At 42.3% G+C, this 11,575-nt stretch overlaps 1 pseudogene; it reads right to left on the reverse strand.

The window, feature by feature from the left end:
• Positions 1–7,690: 7,690 nt before the first annotated feature.
• On the reverse strand, positions 7,691–8,721 carry LOC122708545 (annotated as a pseudogene).
• Positions 8,722–11,575: the final 2,854 nt, after the last annotated feature.

Consider the following 11,575-nt stretch of genomic DNA (forward strand, 5'->3'; position numbering starts at 1 on the left):
AGCAGCCCCAGTCAACACCTGACTGTGGCCATTTGATATTCTAAGGCAGCTAAGCCGAGCTCAGACTCCTGACCCACAGAAACTGTGATATGTCGTTTTAAGTATACTTGAGATAATATTGCTAAGTAGAAATAGATAACTAATACACCAATTTTCTTAAACTATTTTCTTAAAAGAAAATACAGTCATAACAGGATTCAGATTTCTCCTGTATATAAATTCCCATTCCTGTTCTGATAATTTTACTTTTTTACAAATATATAATATTTATAAATGTGTAAGTCTACATACTCTTTCCAATAGTGTACATGTAAAAGTATTGCAAGTATCTGTCAATTTAACACTTAAAGAATTATAAGCTACAAGGAAACTTGGATAGGTGATGTGATTTGTCCAAGTTCTTACAGCTAGCTTGTGACAAATTCAAGAACAAAACTTCCCACACCGAAATGTGATTTTCACACTCGCATAACATATAGGAAAGTCTTGACGATCTTCCACTTTTAAAGCGTATACTATCAAAACCTTTCAAGAACTCCCAAAAGGGAAAAATATTCTTACCTAGAAAGTGACCTGCCATATGTGAACTTTAGCATTATGAAACTTATCAGAGCTGAATCAAATGGCTTTATTGTATTTGACTCCTTCACTCTAAATTTTTTAAATAAGAAAGGAGAAAATGGTGTTTAGCTCTTATACTCAGGAGCTTATTAAATACACATGCAGCCATAGGAGATGATGAAAAAAGAAGGAAAGCTCTCAAAAAGCTGCTAGTTTGAAGTGGCACAGATAAATTTGTCTTGGCTCAATAGAAGGCTGTCTGGAAATGTTTCATTTGGCTCTGATAAGAAAGCATCAATGATAATACAGGCAAAGTGCCTGGCACAGAGTAAATGTACCTGTTACCTGCTATTACCATACAGAAAGGACAAGGGAGGCTCCCAGAGACAGTATGTACCAAACTTTAAGCAAAGGATGAAGCAAACCTCACCGCCCAATGACTTCGTAATTACTTATAATTCTACTTTCACCGTTTGTCATCCTGTTTGATAAAAACCCTGATAAAAAGAAAAAAAGAGCATTCGGCAGCATTCTGAGAGTAACTGGAAATGATTCATCAAAGGGAACAATTGCCCAACCCTTGCCAGGGGGAGGAAGTGGCAGAAAGTTGCACCGAAACAAACACTTCAGGATTGACACTAGAATCCTGAGAAATGTTAGTAGGTAAACTTCGGGGTTGAGCAGGCAAAACCTGCTAGTTCTTCGATTCTTTTTTGGCAGACATTTATTGAGCACCTACTGTGGAACATCCTGGAGAAGGGCATGGCAACCCACTCCAGTGTTCTTGCCTGGAGAATCCCATGGACAGAGGAGCCTGGCAGGCTACAGTCCATAGGGTCACAAAGAGTTGGACAGGACTGAATTGACTTAGCACTACCACTGTGGAAGAAACCCTGTACTAGACACTGGGGATGTAAAAATGATTAAGACACAGTCTTTGGCTTCAGAAAAAAAAAAAGAAGAAGAAATTGTGATAGAGTTCTGTGACCATGCAGCTTCTTGATGGGATGGTGAAAATGTTCTAAAGGTGACTGTGGTGGTTGCACAATCTTGTGAATATAGTTAAAACCAGAATGGTGCGTTTTAAATGAGTGAGCTGTATGGTGTGTGAGTTTTATTTCAATGAAACTGCTAAAAGACACAGTAGATGTTGGACTCCTGAGTGCTCACGTGGCCTCAATACTTCACACCTGTGTCCATGCCCTTTGCCACGTGGCCTTTCACTTCCTCTCACTGAAGAGATAGAGTCATTTTCCTACCCATCAAATCTGGGTTCACCTTATGACCTGCTGTTTCTAATAGAATGCAGGGAAATGATTTGGTGCCAGTCCTGAGTCTGGGACTCAAGAACCCTTGCATGTTTCCATTTGAATTCTGCTCCATGGCCATTGCCATGAGAACATGCTTAGACTAGCCTAATAAGAGATGAAAGACCTATGGTGCAGAGCAGAGTCTCTTTCATCATTCCAAGTTCATCCTAGATTAGGCAAAAGACAGCCAACTCTCAGACATGACCAGAAAAACCACGCAGTCAAGTCCTGCCCTTGTGGTCCACCTTCAAACTTACAAACTTGATATTTTTGTTTTAAACCACTGTGTTTTGGAATGGTTTGCAGGGCTCCTTTTTTTTTCCGTTTTTTTTTTTGTAGAAATAGGTAACAGTGGGATACACAGTATTTGATTGTTACCCCTGGAACTTGAAGGAAGATGATAGAGAAGATAATGAATGAAATTCAGAGCTTCCTAGTTACTTCTCCTCAGAGGAGGGGTGGGTTAGCATACATGTATTTGATTGTGCATGCATGTGCACAAAAACACATAAAAATATAAAAATACAGGCCAAAAGTAATACAAGGTGGTTGGAAATTCCACAGTGACATTTTAAAATAGAGCATATACTGATTACTATCTGGTAGTGATTACACTGAGAATTTTACCCCAATTTTTTAATATAAAATTTTAGCTAAACAACATCACAGATATGGTATTCATACAAAAATGCATTACCTTGATCAATGCATAATAAAATGTCAGAGTAATCCAAATTGTGGAATTGTGGAACATTCTAGTTAAAAAACAAAACAGAACAAAAAAACCAGCCAGTACCTAGAAAAGTGTCAAGGTCATGAAAGACAAAAAAAATTGAGCTACTTTACAAGACTGGCTTAGATGGTAAAGCATCTGCCTGAATGCAGGAGACCAGGGCTTGATCCCTGGGTCAGGAAGATCCCCTGGAGAAGGAAATGGCAACCCACTCTGGTACTCTTGCCTGGAAAATCCCATGGACGGAGGAGGCTGGTAGGCTACAGTCCAAGTGGTAGCAAAGAGTTGGACATGACTGAGCGACTTCACTTCACTTTACAAGATTGGAAGAAATAAAAGAGACATGACAATTAAATGGAATTTGGGTTCTAGAACAAAAAAGGTACATTAGTGGAACAATTAGCAAAGTTTGAATAAGATCTGTAGTTAGTAGTAAAAATATTAAATCAATGCTAATTTTAGGTTTCAATAATTGTACTCTATAAATAAGTTCTTAATATTTGTAGAAGCTGGGTGAAGGGTTATATGGGAACTCTATGTATACTTCTGCAGTGTTTTTCTAAGTCTAAAATTATTTCATGATAAAAATCTTTTTAAATAAAAAAGATAGGCCAAGGGTACAGTGATCACATTTATAATTTTTATTTAAAGAGAGAAGAGTATATAAAACACTCTTGGGACTTCCCCAGTGGTGCAGTGGATAAGAATCTGCCTGCCAACACACAGGACATGAGTTCGATCCCTGGTCCTGGAGGATTCCATGTGCTGAGCCGGTGCTCTGGAACTCGAGAGCCACAGCTCCTGAGCCTGTATGCTGCAACTGCTGAGGCCCAGGCACCTGGAGCCTATGCTCTGCAACAAGAGAGGCCATGGCAATGAGAAGCCTGCACACTGCAACAAATAGTCCCCACTCCCTGCAACTAGAGAAAGCCTGTCTGCAGCAACAAAGACCAGTGCAGCCAATATATGTATACACACACACACACACACACACACACACACCCATACATACATAGACACACACATACACGTTTTTTAAAAAACCAGCAAATAATGTGTTGACATGCCAGGCACTATTCTAGACATTGGTGGTATGCTAGTCAACAAGACAGAAAAATCTCTAGACTCTCATGTAAATTGACAGAAATATACGGGATAATTTCAGCTGGTGCTAAATACTATGTGGAAAATAAAACAGGGTGAAGGAGTAAAATGGATTGGACAAGCTACTTCAGATTATGTGACTGGAAAAACTCTTCTGGGAAGTGTTGTTTGAATGAGATCTGACTGACCCAAGGAACCAGCTTTGTGAAGATATGGAAGGGATATTCTAGGCAGGGACGAACCAGGGCAAATATGAAGAATGCCAGGAAGAGACAGGCTTGACGAGGCAGGGTGGAATGTGACTCAGTCAGACTAGAGTGTAGGCATCACCTGTAAGAGGTAGGCCTGGGTAAACAGTTTGGGTTTTATGTAAAAAAGGAACCAACTGGATCCTTTCAAGATGGGTGGGACATACGACTTGACATTCTTAAAAAGGTCATTTCATTTTTTGTGAAGAAAGAACTGTAGGAGGTCAAGCATGGGAGGAGGAGAGCCTGTTAGGCGGCAAATAGGATAGTCTAGAGAAGGAGGGTGATGGCTTGATTAGGATGGTTGGTGAAGGTGGAAAGCAGTGAATGATCCCAGATACACTGTGTTGAAGGTCGAGCTAAATTTTGCAGATGGATTGAATATGGGAGGTGAAAGAAAGCAAGAAATCTAATTCCTTGTTTTCTTGTGCAACTTGGGTGGATTTTAGTGCCAATTACCTCAGAAGAGTAATGCAAGAATAGTTTTCCTGGGGAAAAAAAATAAAAAATTCTGTCCTGGATACATTAAGTTTAAGACATTGGACCTTCATCATTTCAGGTCTTTGCAATGATTACAGTGTGTGGGTGTGTGTGTAAGTATATTTATTTTTTTATAAGCTTATTACATTTTGAAAAAAAAATAAAGATGTAGACTTAGGAACATTCAAAATAATGTTAGACCAACCAGGTGCCCCAATTATTCAGATAAAGACTGGGAGCATATCTCACCTGGAAAAGTTACTGAGTTGAGACTAATATATAGGACAGATGATTCCATCCTTAAAACAAGCAGTTATAGAATCCACAAAGAAAAGCAATGTATTAAATTTTTTCCTGAGCGTGAACAATGGTGGGCATCCAGGGGTGAATGTTTTTACAGTTGTCACATTCCGTGTAAATGCAACATCCTTCAAGAGGAAAATAAATAAAACCATGCACATGACCTTCAGGTTTAGAAAAAGGATTTCTGACCAAATGTGCTTGTAGAAAGAGATGTCGTGGTGATTTCTTTTTCTTTTCTGTTTTAAAGGAACACAGGGCACCGGGGGACTTCAAGTGTTAGTCACACAGTCATGTCCAACTCTGCGACCCCATGGACTGTAGCCCACCAGGTTCCTCTGTCCATGGGATTCTCTGAGCAAGAATACTGGAGTGGGTTGCCATATTCTTCTCCAAGGGATCTTACCACCCCAGGGACCAAACCGGGGTCTCCTGCATTGCAGGCGGATTCTTTACCCTCCAGATTGGAGGGGCTGTGGTATTGTGGTCAAGGGGATGGGCGGCTGAGCCCCCAAATCTGTGTTTTAATCCCACGTCCAGCACTCACTGGTGGTATAACTTGTGAGTTCCGTGACTTCTCTGTGCCTCAGGCATATCATCTGTAAACCAGGGGGACAATATGTAGTGGACCCTGTGGGGCCTAACCCTTGCCTTCCACAGATTCCCCTTCTCAGTTGCTGGGGAGTTACCAAGAGATGTCATTCATCTGGGAGCCCTCTCTGGGTATGGCCTTGGCTGAGGAAATGGTCTCTCCTTAGGGCACATCCCCTTCCCTGGGCAGCCCACATCCAGTGACTGATCAACAAAGAGTATCAAGGCCTGAACCTTCGCCCTAATTCAGGGCAGCTGGTAGAGCCTTCCCAGCTCCAGAGCTCCCTATGGGGTGGACTGAGGGCTTCACCAGGCTTCCGCCTCAACTTCTCACCCCACCCAACCCTGCTTCTTTCTCCTCCCTTCCCCAAGAGTGGATCCCAAGACCTCTCCCTGAGAAACATTCTTACAATGTCAATCACCATCTCAGAGTCTGCTCCCTAGAGAGCCCAGCCTGTGAGGTAAGAGTACCTTCCTCCAACCAGAATTGAAAGAGACACGTGCACCCCAATGTTCATCACAGCACTGTTTACAATAGCCAGGACATGGGAGCAACCTAGATGTCCATCAGCAGACGAATGGATAAAAAAAACTGTGGTGCATATACACAATGGAATATTACTCAGCCATTAAAAACAATGCCTTTGAATCAGTTCTAATGAGGTGGATGAAACTGGAGCCTATCATACAGAGTGAAGTAAGTAAAAAAGAAAAACACCAATACAGTATATTAACACATATATATGGAATTTAGAAAGATGGTAACAATGACCCTATATGCGAGACAGCAAAAGAGACACAGACGTAAAGAACAGACTTTTGGACTCTGTGGGCAAAGGCGAGGGGGGATGATTTGAGAGAATAGCATTGAAACATGTACATTACCATATGTGAAACAGATCGCCAGTCCAGGTTTGATGCATGAGACAGGAAGCTCAGGACTGGTGCACTGGGATGACCCTGAGGGATGGGATGGGGAGGGAAGTGGGAGGGGGTTCTGGATGGGTAACACATGTATACCCATGGCTGATTCATGTCAATATATGGCAAAAATCACTACACTACAATATTGTAAAGTAATTAGCCTCCAATTAAAATAAATAAATTTTTAAAAATAATAAAAGATATTATAGAAGAAAAAGAGTACCCTCCTCCTCTTAGGGGAATCCTTAGGAATAAGTAAATCACTATAACAAGGCACTTACAAGAGTATGTGCACATGGTAAGTGGAATATAAGTGTTAGCTATGATTATGGAAGTATTTTCTTATGAGATTATCAATGCCTACAATAGTGTTTTCTTATGAGATTATCAATGCCTAAAAAACTACAAATAGTTTTCTCCTTTAGCTATAAAAGTCTCATCACAGTAGTTTGAGTTAATTTTCCATATATTGTATTGCATACAAATAAAGTTAAAACTGGCTTGTTTTAGGTGACAAGAGAGGGAAGAAATGTATTTCTGGCCTATTGTTGCTACTGAGATCCCTTCACTGGTGATTATCAGGGGGTATCTCCGTTTGCAAACTAACTATAAACACTTTCTCTATTTATATATTGGGTTTTTTTTTAATGGAGAAAGGTAGATGTAAATTGTAATTTTTATTAAGCTGCGATTACGTACATCTCCTGATAGACTCTTTCCTGACAGGAATTGGCATTTGTAAGGTCTTCTGAGATGAAACAAATGTCTTTAGCTTAGTCCACTCTGTTCAGAATAAACAGCTGTGATAACCAGAGAGAAGGCTGGATATTAAACTCATTTTGTCACTGCATTTTTGCTTCTGGTTCATCATAAGTACTTGATCCTTATGGACTAAAATAGGGATGGAATTTTCCCATAAAACTGAAGGTTCTAAAAACAAGAATAACCAGAGCACTTCTGTACTTGAAAGCAGTGAATGTAAGCTCACATAAAGCTAAATTTGATAAATAAATGTTATTCTAAAACTCAGATTGTACATTAAAGTTAAACCACAGTCTAATACATCAAGAGAAAGAACTGACAAATGCAAGCTGGATGAAAAGTAGAGGATATGGTGGATAAAAATTTATCTTTGTTTTACCTGTAATTCTTCAAAGAGCATTAGTTGTATAATTTGGTTAAAGTCATATATGTAACATATACAACAGGTGACTACATTCTTCTTCTTCCAATTGGAAAGCCAACACTTGTGATTCCACTTTTCCATATGTGTCTAGTATTGTTATCTGATACAAAGCCTCCAGCCTGTGAACAGTTTGGGAAATCATCGCCAAAAGGAATGATCCTCCCTGTCCTGTTGAAGGTGAGTTCTGGGCTGTTTGCTTCTTATCTACCTGTATTCATCCGAAGGCTTCTGGCTTACAGGAGACTCCACGCCATTACTCATGGTAGTGTTCACTCCAGTGGGCACCTCGTTTCTCAGCCACAAGTTGAATAAATTGGGAGTGGCTGGCATAAAGCTTGAGTTTATCATTGATATCCACCCATCCCACTTTCTCGGCATCATTGCCAGCTTCCAGGGGAAGAAGATCCATGACCTCCCCTGTTTCATCATGATAGTTCACAGCCTCTGTCTCCATCCATGCGTTATCTGTGTTCCGGGGATCATCCACGTAGCCTTTGTAGACCACAAAGCGTTCCTGGCTGAATAGTTTGTGCAACTGTTTCTCCAGCTCCTGTGTGTCTGCTCCGGACTTCTATAAGGAGTTCATGGCTTCCTCACCAAATTCTCTCTTCAGTGCAGCACTAAACTTCTCTCCTGGATCCACCATTCCCCCTGGGATGGCCCATTCCCCACAGTCCTTCCTTTTGATGGCTACAAACTGCAGGATATTTCTCCCAGAAACAGGATGGGTTACTTTCTTTCCCTTGCTATCCTTTTTTTCACCTGGTTAAGGTGGGATCTGCAGCATGACTGGGGCCCCAGCGCCCCAAAGCCCTCGGCCAGCCAGCCCTGTCCGACCTGCAGGATTTCTAGGTCTACCGTGTTCAACCTCATACCAACTGTTCTGGCTCCTTCTCTCAACAGGCCCATCCTTTTCGTTAAATTTGGGAGAGAAGTTTCTTTCACCCAAAAGAGGGTCTGCCCACTTTGGTCAGCCAAGACTGAGCCAGAAGTGTACTGGACAGGCTTGTCCTCTGGCCACTCAACCAGCCAGCTCACCTTCTCGTTGGGAACCTGGCTTCGCTCCACTTGAGAGCCCGGGTATGGTGACATCCCGGCCTTCTTGTGGCGCTTTTAAGCAGTGCTGTTTGAAACTGACATGATGAAATTCGGAGGAAACCCGTGTGAGGAAAATGTGCTCCAGGCAGCTGAGATGGGGCAGCTGCTGGGCCTGAGTGCCGCAGAGGCCAAGGCCACAAAGAGAAACGCTGGGGCTAAAGCCTTTGCCAGGCAGTGTCCAGCCATCCACCTCCTGGCAGGCGGCTGGGATTTCTGCTGCTCTCAGGTGGGGCATCAGAATCCTTGCTGGTGGGGGTACGGTGGGGGGCACCGCTCCCGCAGAACAGACATTGGGAATGGAAGGCATGGGGATGGGAGATGGGATTCCTGGGGGACGGGAGCCCTGGAGGAGGCTCACCACAAACCAGCCCAGCGCTCCCTGGGGAGCACTGCGTTTGCATTTCACATTGAAAGAGTTCAGTGTCTGGAAAGGATTCCAAACGGTTGAGAAAGAAAGTGAAAGTGAAAGTCGCTCAGTCGTGTCCGACTCTTTGTGACACCATGGACTACACAGTCCATGGAATTCTCCAGACCAGAATACTAGAGTGGGTAGCCTTTCCCTTCTCCAGGGGAGCTTCCCAACCCAGGGATCGAACCCAGGTCTTCCTCATTGCAGGGGGATTCTTTACCAGCTGAACCACAGGGTAAGTCCACCAGTACTGGAGTGGGTAGCCTATCCCTTCTCCAGGGCATCTTCCCAACCAAGGAATTCAACGGGGGTCAAACACCACCAACAAACTCAGCACACAATAACTTGCTTCGCATGGTATTAGGCTTAAGGGTAAATTTATTAAATAGTTCACCAAATGTAGGACCGGTGTCTGTTGGGGGGGCGGGGGGGGGGGCGGGAAAGCAGAATGAATGCGTTGGAGGCTGTGGGGCCCAAAGCTTGTATGGGATGCTGGAAAGCCTGGCAAGGGTGCCCTGGAAGGAGAAGGCTCTCTTGATGCACCCTGAGTGGTCTGGTGAGAAATTCATGAAATGCAATGCCTGCAATGTGGGGGCAGCGGGGGAGGGGGTTGGGGGAGGAAGTTTCCAAATCTCAGGCCCACCTCACTAGCCCAGTGGCTTAGGCCAGTTGCATAAGCTTTATATCCAAAGGAGGAGTGGCTATAGCATGCCAGGAGCTGTCAGACAGGAGACTGTACTGAGGTCTGGACCATGTGGTCTCTGCTCTTAAAGGATTCTGGTTGAAAAGGCAGTGCATATATTTAAAAATAGAAGTAACACAGGAAATTCAAACAGGGCTCTGTCTCAACCTAGAGGGGTGAAATGGGGAGGGAGATAGGAGGGAGGTTCAAAAGGGAGGGGATATATGCATACCTATGGCTGATTCATGTTGAGGTTTGACAGAAAACAACAAAATTCTGTAAAGCAATTATCCTTCAATTAAAAAAAAAAAGTAACATGGGAAGGGCAGTGGACAGTAATCCTTAAAAGCTGAACACAATCAGGTTGAAATCTCAGCATTCCCTCCTTACCTGGGATCTTCTTGGGAAAAGTAAGTTACATAAGCTGACTTCAGTTTCCTCAAGTGTAAGATGGAAAAAGAATCTGCCTCATAGAATTTTGGTGACAGGCTGTTACATGTAAAGCTGTTAGCACAATAAGTGGCCTATCATACATACTGAAAAATGCTGGCTGTCAATACTATAGTTATCATTGACTTTTTGACCCTGCACCTTGAAAACTGTAGATTACAGCAGGACAGTTGGAACAATCTTGGAAATTGGGCAGTTCACATATGAATTTAGAGTTAAATAAGCTACGATTCTCTGTCTGGAGAAATTCAGGCTGAAAAATAACAGCGTCTAAGTCCTGAAATGATATGAGAAGCAGCAGCACAGACTAAGTCATTATATCTAAGATAACAACCCTCAGGAAAGGTATCTGAACGTCTGAAACAGTTTTAGAACAAATGGAGCACTGTATACTCTAATTGAAACCCAAAGGATATTTAACATTTCCCAAAGTTTGTTCCATGTTACATCACCCGACATGAGAAAGATGTTCAAGGAATAAATGATTTGACAGTCAAATATGTCTGGGAAATTCTACATATTTTACTGTCCTCCTTTAGGAATTTAGGATTCACAGAGTGCTTTAAAGATCCAGTACAAACAAAACAAGTCAACCCAACAATTTAATTCTGTTTCATCCAGTATTTTCCAAACTACCTGACCAGAGAATGCTTCTTTTATGCAGTAGTTGGTATTATTTTGAGAGCACACTTCCTCAAATTTAGAAAAGTTTCAAAATACCTATGTGTGCTTCGGGGTAGATCTCTAACCCTTTGAAGTTATCATCACTATTGAAAGGCAGCTACTGAATACCCACTCATCATAAGAACTCTAAACTGAATGAGTCAGGTTTCCAAAAGTCTGGAAACCCAGAAATAGCTGGGCTATATTCCCTGGATGGTAAAGAATCTGCTTGCAATGCAGCAGACCCAGGTTCAATTCCTGGGTCTGGAAGATCCCCTAAAGTAGAAAATGGCAACCCATTCCAATATTCTTGCCTGAACGATTCCATGGACAGAGGGGCCTTGTGGGCTACAGTCCAGGGGGTTGCAAAGAGTCAGACACAACTGAACAATTGAGCACACACACACATAGAGATCAAAATGGTAAAAAAAAAAAAAAAAAAAAAGAATTGAAAGCTGAGAAACATGAGACCTGGTCCTCATTCATCATCATCACTGTTGAGGATTTGCTGTGTACACTGTACGAAGTACACTAGAAAAGAAAGATGATCATTTTGGGACAGGTTCCCAGCTCTGTAACTCATGTCTTCGTTATTCTTAAAAATTATTTATTTGTTTATCTTTGGCTATGCTGGGTCTTTGTTGCTGGATGAGGGCTTTCTCCAGTTGTAGTGAATGGGGGCTACTCTTTGTTGCAATGAACAGGCTCCTCACTGCAGTGGCTTCTCTTGTTGAGGGGCACAGGCTCTAGGCACACAGGCTTCAGTAGTTGGAGCACATGGACTCAGTAGTAGTGGTGTGCGGTCTCAGTACTTATAGCTTGTGGGCCCTTAAAAG

This window comes from Cervus elaphus, chromosome 15 (genome assembly GCF_910594005.1).
Source record: "Cervus elaphus chromosome 15, mCerEla1.1, whole genome shotgun sequence".
Taxonomy (NCBI): domain Eukaryota; kingdom Metazoa; phylum Chordata; class Mammalia; order Artiodactyla; family Cervidae; genus Cervus; species Cervus elaphus.